This window comes from Cupressus sempervirens, chromosome 4, assembly GCF_028749045.1.
Source record: "Cupressus sempervirens isolate cs-2001-9-10 chromosome 4, ASM2874904v1, whole genome shotgun sequence".
Lineage (NCBI taxonomy): Eukaryota > Viridiplantae > Streptophyta > Pinopsida > Cupressales > Cupressaceae > Cupressus > Cupressus sempervirens.
Genome location: NC_143121.1, coordinates 504,749,494 through 504,761,920, shown reverse-complemented (window position 1 = coordinate 504,761,920; position 12,427 = coordinate 504,749,494).

Sequence of the window (12,427 nt, the reverse complement as noted above, 5' to 3'; positions counted from 1 at the left end):
TATTTAGAAAGACAAAAAAAACTGTTTGATCTTTATTTCTAATTCAATCTTCAATTATTTTGTTTAGCTCTTGTTCATTGAAACAAACTCTTTCATTGTGGGTCTTTGTCTTACTTCATCTCTAAGGGTTAATTTTATACAAGATTTAAATGTTTCATTTGTATTGTGTATTAAATGGATTTCTAGAAGTAAGGCTTTGTTTGGATATGTAATAACTGCCCCTGCAAAACAATTGCCACATCAACAATCTCCGTAATATGCAGAAAAATCAACAAGAGTCAAAGTCTTTTGAATATTGACTAGTCAAGATTAGTCGATTAACTATCATTAACTTTACATATATGCTTAAATTTAAAAGAAACTGTAAACTCGTTACCAGATTACTAATACCAGATACCAGATACTAGGTGGTATAACCATGGCGACCAAGTTGAAAAGAGCTCCAGAACCTGTCTAAGAACACAAGGCGAGAATATTGTAGGAGTGCTTTTCCACCCTACCACGAAGTTGTTAAGCTTCCCCAGAATCTTTCCTGACATGAAAGATACCCAGCCCGGCATCGAGATAGTCTAAACAAGTAAAACTTAGAGGAGTAATGGAATCGTGCTACACAAATAATGTCAAGAACATTAACTAGTTAACCAAATAATCAAAACAACATTTTGATAGTTATTACTTCAGTTTCACAATCCCTTCTCCATCATTTATAGTAATTAAAAACATAACAAGGTATATCCATCATTTACTTCCATATACCCATCTACTTACAAGGATAAAACCATAAAGTCCATTTATCATAGATCATTTTATTACACCATCTTAGCTCATCTCTAGCAAGAAATTTAGTCCAACTTTCAAAAGTGCAACAAGTACTACCAGCAATTCTATAAATACGCATATATTAAACCATTCACATAGCTAACAAGAAAACTCTTTCTCCATCAATTCATAGTCCTAGCATGTTATCCTATCTTGAATTGCTCTCATAGATCATAAATACACAAGATGTATAGTAAGAATGAGACCATTACTTTCCATTCATCATGAGATCATAATCTATATATAATGTAGGAGGCAATGAGAAATACAATAATGTCTTTTCTAAAAATGTCATGTATGCATCATGAAATGACCACATCAATGTAACATGATAATTTATAGGTCAACATCCTTCTATGAGTTACTAGTCCCTAAACATAACTGATAAAATCGTGGTAAAATAAATGATTACTTTTGTGTATGAAAATCACATATGTCCATTCTTTTCTATGGTTTAGCCCAACACTTAAATGTTGATTTAACATTGTGTGACTAATGTAAATACATATAGTTTTTCCTCTCTTTTTTAAAGAACCTATACAGAAGATTTCGATATTATGTTCAAAATGTTGGAGTAAAGTTTAAACAGAACATAAACACTTGAAGAAGAATCAATGGTGGTTGTATCCATCATGGTGATCTAAGTACACAATTTCTTTTTCTCCTTTGATTTGGGATGGCTCCTAAGCCAATATAATATTGGATAAAGTCACTATCTAATACATGACTATTTCACTATGAAAACTGTTAAAATGGCTCAAACTTAATCCATGTTAATACAATACCATATAACTACGCATAAAAACAAACCCATTCCTTAATTTGTGACTAAGTTCTGAACAGAGAGAGAGATATTTTACTGGGTCTTGGGCCCAAAATGTCCAACATGGCATCTCATATTTCATTCGGCTTCAAGACAGATTGACACACTACTCCCAGACTGGTCTTGGATGGTGTTAAGACCCAGCACATACAGTCAATATAAGAAATTAAAAGGAACCAGATACAAACAGGGTGTCAAGACCCCTAAAGAGACAAGGTGTGGCTTTCGAACCAGTCTAATGAGACGTAGAAGGTTACAACACCACTTCTAAGGGACTATCGTATGTAACAAATGGATTCTTGTCAGAAATTACAACCCAAATCCCCTCTAGCGTTCGGTAAGAAACCTATGGTATCGTTTCACATACAACGGCTATGGTAGCATTTAACATACTGGAACAAATATCAATATACAAGAAAACCATGCAAATTACATATTCACACTTTCAAATTCAAAGATCAAACAAGTATTCAATGATTTAAATATGTAACGAAAATGGGAACCTGTGAATTGATGCCTGCTTAGTTTCCTTGCCTTCCAATTGCTCCCTTCCGTCCCCAAATCTCTCCCATGTTTCCCACCATGAGCGGATCTTCAATAATAGGGCAGGCCGTGTGAAAGACCCCTTTGCAACCGCTGATGGCTGTTATCAAACTGTCATAGTTGAGAATATTCGCCTTCACAAGCTCAAGCCTCTCTTCTGGCCCCCAGCCTTCCCACTCTTTGAGATGAGAATACCTCCTATTATCAAGATTCTCAACCCTTCTTCTAACTGCCTAGCCTTTGTTCCCAAGCATCCTTTTATTTTAATTTTAAATTATTTTTTTTTACAACATTTGTAACTGTTTCTTTTGAAAACTTCCATTATCCGTTCATCGGTTGTAATGGAATCTAATTTAACAAATGATTAGTTGTTTTAGTCTAGGTGGTAGTTTAATACCGAGTTATTCGGAATGAGAGGGAGTGGGTTGTGACAGGATACTACTGAAAGTTAGCCTAACACCCTTAATTATGATTTTGTCATATTTTGCAAGTTGGTATGAGATGCTAAGTTGAATTAAACACATTGTGGGCTGAAGAAAATCATTGTATCTTGTATGTCACCTCCTAAAGACTTTTTTATGTACCTTCATCTTCTGAAAAAAAAAAATGGATTACATGGATCTTGATTTCTTAAAAAAATGATTGCATTGTATGCACAGTCAATTATTGGATTGAACTGTCTTGTTTTTCTCCATTCTTTGAAAGTGATGCAAGGTCTATTTTCATGACCATTTTGTGGTATATGTCTCTATCTATAGTCCCTTTTCCTAGAGGAGAATGTAAGATTGATTGATGTGTCATATAAGTTAACTAGGTCGATTTTAGTGTATTCTAACTAGAAAGATTTGTGTCATAATTCAAACATGTTTCAAAAAAAAAAATTAATTTTTGAAGCATCGTATGCAATACCATTTATCACTATACTTTTGCAACATTGAATGAGCTTTATTTTTGCATTTTCTACAATTAATTCTAAAATAAGATTGTTATATATGGCTTTGAAAATAATATCTAAAGGAGATCTAAAGGTTCATGTTGGATTAATATTGATTTGTCTTCTATACTATTAATTTTCTTTTTCTTTTTTAAGTTATGTAATGTTATATTTTGAAATTGTTTTTTCTTGTTCATTTGGGTTTTCTAAAATTCAAACTATTTTATTTTATGCTAGAATGAAAGAAAATTTGTTGAAAGTTAGCCCACTAGGGATCAATTCTTTCTAAGAGTAAGGATATAACATTGAAGAAGACACAAGGCTGAGATTGTGCCCTAAAGAAAATTGCCTGAATGGATACCCCTTAGTCCTTGGGTCTTAGTTGAAGAGTTTTAGTTATTGGCTAGTGCTCCCATATTAGATAGCTAAACATATTTTATGGATGACCTCCATGAAAAACAAATTATGAAAATATATGTCCAATTTTCCTCCCATCTTCAACATTTTTTCTTAAAGTACAAAACATATCATTCATATCATCGTTGCACGTACAAAAATGTGCAACTCTAGTCTAATAAATCTAAACTACCTAAAACTAAATTAGCAATTTTGAAAAAATAAAACATAGTTAGAAATAAAAAATAAATAAAATCTAAAACCAAAAAGTGGGTTGTTCTTATTTTGTTTATTATCCTTTTCTTTATTTTGAAAGCATTAAAACAAAAGAATATGAAATGCCATCTTTTTCAAATTTTCCTAGCACCTTGTATTGGGACGGTAAAATGTTGTTCAAAACATTCATAATAAAAAAATTTGTATCTTTTTTAACAAACTAACTACAATAGGGCACTTTTCACTTCACAAATAGATAGACCAATGTGCATAGTGATTGCTACAATAGATGCTCATAGAATGTTCAAACATGAGATTTTTATCATATAGTCAACCATAATTGACAGAAATTACTAAATAACCATTTTGCAAATTCATCTAATATAAATGGTCACCTGAATACTGACAGTTAGCAATGACTCCAACCTCCACTTGTGTTGGAAATCATCAAATATAACTTTCAACCCCAAAAAATTAAAATATCATAGCCTTCAACTTGAATGCAGTAGTATCTCAATCATGTGTGATATGTAGTAATGAAGATAAATAAACATTAAAGCATTCTAATATTCAAGGAGAACTCTCCATCCTCTTTAAACCTAAAAATTCTCAAATAATTGTTGAAAATTTAATAGAAATTTTAACATTAATTTAAATAATTATTGTTTTTTCAGATTGGCTTCACTATTTGTAGATAGTGAAAATCAGTTTTGAGAATATTAAACATTACAATTAATCGTATTCAAATTTACATAAACAAATAAAATAATATGAAAACACATGCATTCAAATTATGCAAACTTACCTTTGTGTTCTATTGTTCTTCTTTCTCCTCTTCAATTTGATGTTGCTATGTACTCATATGAAATTGGAAAGTAACTATTAAAATATTAAATAATAGCATGAGGATACTTGAAATGTGGTTTACCAAAAAATGGATTGAAAAGGGCATTAAATAGAAAGCTAATTTGAAAATGAACATATACAAAAGATGAAATGAACACCCAAAAGGAAAGGAAGAACCAAGAGTCAATAATAAAAGTCCAATACTAATAAAAATTATTCCAATTTTAATCATTTAAATTATAAAATATTTAAAGAAAATTTATTTTGAATTCATCTACAATAAAAATATGAATGAAATATAATAAATCAATCTTATTTATGCAAAAGGGGGACATTAGCACATAACAACATTTAATTAAATAATTTTGAGCATAATTTAATTTGTAGCTAGTGAAAATCAGTTTTGAGAATATTAAACATTATAATTAATCGTATTCAAATTTACATAAACAAATAAAATAATATGAAAACACATGCATTCAAATTATGCAAACTTACCTTTGTGTTCTATTGTTCTTCTTTCTCCTCTTCAATTTGATGTTGCTATGTACTAATATGAAATTGGAAAGTAACTATTAAAATATTAAATAATAGCATGAGGATACTTGAAATGTGGTTCACCATAAAATGGATTGAGAATGGCATTAAATAGAAAGCTAATTTGAAAATGAACATATACAAATGATGAAATGAACACCCAAAAGGAAAGGAAGAACCAAGAGTCAATAATAAAAGTCCAATAATAATAAAAATTATTCTAATTTTGATCATTTAAATTATTAAATATTTAAAGAAAAAATATTTTGAATTCATCTACAATTTAAATATGAATGAAATATAATAAATCAATCTTATTTATGCAAAAGGGGACATTAGCACATAACAACATTTAATTAAATAATTTTGAGCATAATTTAATTAAAATTAAGATACAATGATAAATTAATTAAAATAAATGAAGGGGATAGTTAAAATTAAAATTAAAAATAATTGAAGTCCTTAAAAATAGCTAAAATTGACCAACAAAAAATGAGAGCTAGGGATGATTACCATTTTAAAGTGTCTACACTAATAATTACTTTAATTCCACCTATTTGACTAAAATTGGCTTTCAATTTGACTAATTAATCAATGCAGTCTTCTTAGTCATGTAGTCAATCTTTTTAGTCCACTCCCAGTTAGACAACTTAATTAGTGAATTGGTTTTTTTCATACAACTAGTCAACTATCAATTTGTCTCAATTATTTGACCAATCACCCCAAACCTAATTGAAGTCTAAAATTATATATAACAAGACTTTATTCTCATAATTCAACAACCTCATCTTTAAATTTTGGTGTTGTCATAAGTGAAGCAAAAATATGAAAGTCAACATTGCATGAGAAGGAGGACAAGGGAAAACATTTTAGTTTGAATGTTTGTATTTGGTTTTGATTTGATAATACTAGTATTGCTTTGTATTCATTTTTTTATGTCTCTCTTAAGCAAGAAGTAGATTTTGCAATAATTTAGATCGTTAATAATTGGATCTAATCATCGTTATTGCATGTTTATTGATATATCCAGAATTTTACCCCTTGCACAAAGATAAGAAGGCACAAGTTATTAGAGAGAGGATGTGTGAATTTTGGAGAGAGAAAATTGGAGCTTTCAAGAAGAAAGAGGCATATTTAAACAGAGTTATAATAATCATAAGAGAAGTAAGTTGAAGCGAATTTGAAAAATTAAGAGAGAGGTGTGAGAATTCTAGAATGAGAAAGGATTTATTTTTTAGAGAGAAATGTGGAATAGTTTATATGTTTTATATTCCCTACATGATTCTTATGTCAATTATTTTATTTTGCAAGATGCATTCTAGTTCTAGATGTTCAAGGAAGACATTCAAGTCTCAAGATTTCAATCCTAGTGCTGAAGGAGTCTCAATCTCAAGCAATTCATTTCAAGGAATTCAAGTTTAAAGATCTCAAAGATCAAAGTTTAGCTAGAAAAGAAGGGAGAATGGAACATCTTGAAGCTCCTTGAAAAATATAGGGTCAAAAGTTAGAAAGCTCAATTTGGTTCAAGAAGAGGAACATCGAAGAAGGTACATAAAAAGAAGAAAAGATTAAGGGGAGAGAATTTTAAAAGGAAAAAAAAAAAATCAAAGTTAGATTTTTGTTACGAAATAATGAAGATAGAAAATACTAATTTTTGACATGGTGCTTGGTCATCTTCGTCAACTAATTAAAGTTCTTCAAGATAACATGTCCAAATTGACTACTTTCAATGAGATGAATCCTTGACTTTACATTTTGGTGGTGACCTAACACTTGATGCATAATGGGCATTTCACCCCACTTCTAGTAAGTGGTCCTACATAGTGAGCATCTCTACCCCAACTTACTTGGTATATGCATTTATATTGGTCTAAGAGGACCTCCTCATTTATTGAATATTTTATCTTCTTTCCCTAACCCTAATTAGGGCTAGGGAGTCAAAACATGGGTCATTAGATTTGTTTCAAGCATGACCAACCTTTGTAATTTGATACCTATATAAGGGCTTCATCTCTCATTTGTGAAAGAGAAAAATTTGAGATTGTTGCTCAAAGTTACCAAGATGGAAAAAAAATATTTTTGGTTACATGGTGGTTACTTGGAGTGTTTAGTATTTGTATAGTTTCATTGTTCCCTCATTGAGAGTAGAGTCTTTTTCAAGTACTCAAATGAATGTGATTGATAGTATTGTTATGTAGAAATCATCTTGTTCATACCCTTTTTTTTTAGGTGATGTCTAAGCACATTGTAATTTTGATTTTGAGCCCATATGTGGATGCTTTATTTTTATCTTTGATGCACATTGTTCATTATGATGTTTTTTGGGATATGAACAATCTTCACACGACCCTTGAAGATTGCACCTACTTTGTATAGTTGTTAAATTTGGCAAACAAAAGTTTTGTATATCTTATTTGATAGTATTTATCTTTAAAATTCTTATGATTGGAATAGAACTCTCTCATCCCTTATCTCATTTAATTTTTGTATGTTTGGTGGAAGCTCGAGACAAATTATTGTCTAAATCATCTTGAGAACAATAATGTAAGTCCCCTTGTGATACCAGCATATTACATCAAACATTAAGCTTCTCTATAGCCAAGAACTAACATAAAAGAATCTTGGATTTAATTATGCAATAGTTCATAATCTTAGTACACATATGATTGTGTTCAAGATAGGATAAGAAACCTTGGTATTTAATTGTAGGTTGGTGTGGTCATAAAGCACCCATCAATATGACAATGCAACCCAACCTATAGCAAGGCCATAGTTAAGGATTCTTTGGACACGTCAAGCCCCAAATCCATCTTTTAAGGGCCAAGGTCAATTTACTAATATGTCATAATCCCCCAACTAGAATATTGTAAAGTTCCTCTTCAATAAAAATGCAAAGGATAACCGTTTTTTCGACAAGGAAACAATTTCCAGTTAACCTTTTGTATGTCATTATTTGCACCAACCTCTACAATTTCACTATTAGGCTTAGGGCCTAGAAACTTACCAACACCATCTCCATTTTAGATTCTCAAGAATGTCATTTGGAATAGAAATGGAGAATTCCCCAAAGAAAGGCTTGAGTGATACCTTGATTGAAGAAAGGGATTTTTTTTCCTTTTGGTTTGAGGCTAAATAGTATAGTCTATATGTTAGTGAATCTTTTCCTACAACATAATGTTAGCTTGATAGAGGTCCTATTGGTAGGCTAGTATTTGACCTAGTGACACATTGGAGTCAAAGTACATCAATATTCTATTGAACTTTTCTTATAGTGCATTGCCAATAGTTGTGTTCAAATCTTGTGAAGGTTGCCTATAAAAACACCTTCATTGACCTACTTGAATGCAAAGTGCACAATAATTTATTCTCTCATTTGCTTGAACCCAATGTTACACTGGGACTTGCACCCCCTCCCAAACCTTAGAGTACCCATCCCCAAGATGTCCTTGCACTAGGTACTCACATACTCAAGCACCCCCACCTCTGCCATTCCACAACCATGCAACCACTGGAATGGGAACTTGGATTTCTATTTGACTTTTTATTTTTTAATGTTATTATTGGGTACGTAATATGTCACTATATTGAATGTTCAATAGCTCTAGTTCATATTGCAATTCTGTTATGTTCCAATATTTGAATTTGGTATGTTCTACTAAAACATCATTTCATTACAAGCATTTCAAGTTCTATATGTACACTATACAACGCTCCTCCCTGCCATGTCCTCCCCTTTTCGTCATCCTTTGGTCGTCCCCTTGCCATCCCAAAAATGAGGCATAGTTTCCCCATCCTTGAAACTCATCCCAACGTATCGTAGTAGTGGTGTTACATTGCTTGAACCCTTCATAATTCATTGATAAAATATTTGTTTTACCTTTATTTATGAAGAGCCCTAACCTTGAAAGTGAATCCATGTTTTAGGATTATAGACCTATGATTTTGGAAACTAACATTATTAATATCCACTTGTATAGTAGATGCTAACAACTTGAAAACAACATGAAATAAGGAAAATAAAATAACAACAAAACACAATTTATGCTAGACAAACCCAAATTGTGGAATTTTTTAAAAATGGAATCCACTACTGAAATGGGCATATACAAGATTTCTCCCTATAAGAACATCCTTTTTGCATTCTCTCACTTGCACCAAATTAGTAAACTCAAACGTGTCTGGAAGAAATTGCACAATCCTTTAGAAATGTGATGGACTTCTAACTTCAATTATTGCATAAATGGGATGCAACACTCAAAATTAAAATATCTTCCTTAAAAATTACTAGAATTATACCCCAATAGCCGGTGGATTTACACTAGATGGTGAGTATATGATTTGATTGACATGAAATATAGCATCGTCATGTCGAGAGATGGAAATAGAATTGTTTCAACTTTCCAAATGCATATTCACTTCTTTTGTTTTGTCCTATATGCAATCAATTCAATTTCAACCAAAACTATCATCCATTCAATATTCCCATCATGACAATTTCATACATGGAAACCACATTGCACTTAAACCTCACATTAAATGCACTTAAACCTTGACTCAAGACATTTTTGCACCTAACCCCTCTATTTGATTAGACTCTACCTCAATAATCCTTTTCTACTAATAAACCCTCTGATCAAACTCTACCTCAAGAATCCTTTGCAACATCATTTTTCTCTCACATATTCACATATGCCAAAATTCACCTTTAAAAATTCAACCAAACTTGAGTGTTTGTCCTATAATTTCCAAATCACATATTTCTATCAAATTTACATCAAGAATCATTTGCAACATGATTTTGTTGTGATGTGGAGCCTAATCAGACTTGGAGGTTTATTCGACACGGTCCCCCCTACACCCCCCCCCTCCCCACTAACCCCCAATTATTTTTACAAGGATTTGGGGGCAATTCCCTAGGTGTGCTCCCTGTCACAATACAAGGTGGGGTTGAGGGGCACCCCGCCCTCATGGGGGTTTTGGGGGGTAGTGCCCCAAATTAAAAAATAACTCTACTATTGTAAAAGGTGTTGACTACTATTTTTCTATTGGATTATTTTTTCTACCCTAATTTTGTAAGAGAATAAAGCTGTATAAAATGGCTTAGGGTTAGAGATTTCATAATGTATGATGATATTGTAGCTTCTTGTGGTATTGAGTTGTAAGGCATTGTGGATTGTAATAACTGGATAATAATAATATTGGACTTTTTGTTGGTGGACGTAGCCCAGAGATTGGGTGAACCACGTTAAATCTTTTTGTCTTGTGTTCTCTTATGTGTGGTTTAATATTTTTTGATATTGGTTATATTTTCATGTAATTGTTATTTTTGTATGTGGTTAATCCCAACAAGTGATATCAAAGCCATAATATCATCATTTTTTTTAGCTATCCTCTACAAGAAAGTCTCATGATTAAGTGAGAGAAATGGAAGATAAGGGTAAGCTGAAGGTTGAGAAGTTTAATAGGCAAAACTTTTAGTTATAGAGAATGCAAATGGAGGACTAACTTTATCAGAAGGATTTATGGTGGCCATTGGAGGAGAAGCCAAGAAACAGGGAACATTGATAGATGAGGAGTGGGAAAAATTGGATAGAAAGACACTTGGAAGTATTCGATTATATGTGGCACAATCGATGACATTTAATATTACAAAAGCAAAGACAATGGAAGAGTTGATGCAAACCCTAGCGAAATTGTATGAAAAGCCCTTTGCTTCAAATGATGTACTTCTTATGAAGTGTTTATTTAATATGAAGATGACAGGAGGTGAATATATTGCAGATCATTTAAATGAGTTTAATACAATTATTACTCATGTGTCTTCTGTAAATGTTAATTTCGATAATGAAATTAGGGCTTTCTTAATTTTGTGTTCTTTACTTAAAAGTTGGAATGGCTTGTTAATGGTGGTGAGTATTTCTTCTTTCTGGATCTAATACCCTAAAATTTGATGATATGATTGGTGTTATTCTGAGTGAGGAAATTCGTAGGAAAACCTCATGTGGATCTACATCAAGAAGTGTTTTGAATGCACAAAGAAGAGGTAGAACAATTGAACGAGGAAGTAACTATGGAAATCGTAGAAAATCAAGAGGAAAATCAAAGTGGGGTAGGTCTCAATCCAGAGGACCAAGAGATTTGGTACTATGGAAAATCAGGGTATAAGAAGAAAGATAGTTGGACTTGAAAGAATAATGAAGGAGATAAACCAGAAGAGAACAAGGTGGTACATGTGGTAAGTAACAAATCCGAAGAGGATGTCTTGCTTCTTTTTTTAGAAAGTGTTGATAATTCTTGAGTTTTAGATTTTGGGACTTCATTTCATGCTACACCCCATAGAGGTTATTTTATTGATTATGTCCAAGGGGATTTTGGGCTTGTTTATTTGGAGGATAATGAAACCTGTCAAAATTTTGGAAAAGAAAAAGATTAAGTTGCAGAATGTAAATCATTGGCTATTACATGAGGTAAGACATGTTCCAAAATTGAATAACAATCTCATTTCAACATGACAACTTGGTGATGAGGGTTAATTATAAAAATTAAAAGGTTTCAAAAGGTGTGAAAATAGACACCTTATACCTCTGTATAGGTTATATTGTTCCTTCTACTTTATTTTTTTTTACAGAAAAATGAATGTTTAGGAACACTTGTTGTGGTTGACCAGGGAAAGCAAATAGTTGTTGTAGATTTTGATACACTGCTATGGCAAAACAAAATTAGACACATGAGTGAGAAATGCATGAAATTATTTCATTCAAAGAAAGTTTTACTAGGTCTAAAATGTGTCAATGTAGATTTCTGTGAAAGTCGTGTGTATAGAAAACAAAAGAGAGTGAATTTTGTGAAGAGTGGGAAGGAAAACAAAAATGAGAAATTAGAGCTTGTCAATACATAAGTATAAGGACCAACTTAAGTATCTTCCCTTGGTGGCTCTCATTATTATGTTATAATTATTTATGATGCAACTAAAAAAGTATGAGTTTATTTCCTTAGGCATAAATTTGATGTATTTCAAACTTTTAGTGAATGAAAATGTGTGGTTGAAAATGAGACTGCTAAGAGATTGAAATGTCTTGGATCCGGTAATGGTGGTGAGTATTGCAACAAAGAATTTAAAGACTATTGTTCCTCTAATGTGTTCGTAGATAGAAAACTATTCCAAAGACTCAACAAGAAAATGGAGTGGTTAAACACATGAATAGGACAAAAATGGAGTGTGCAAGTAGTACAAGATTGCATGTTGGGCTGCCCTTAAACATGTGGGTTGAGGTTGTCAATATTGTCATATATTTTGATCAATAGAGGTCCCT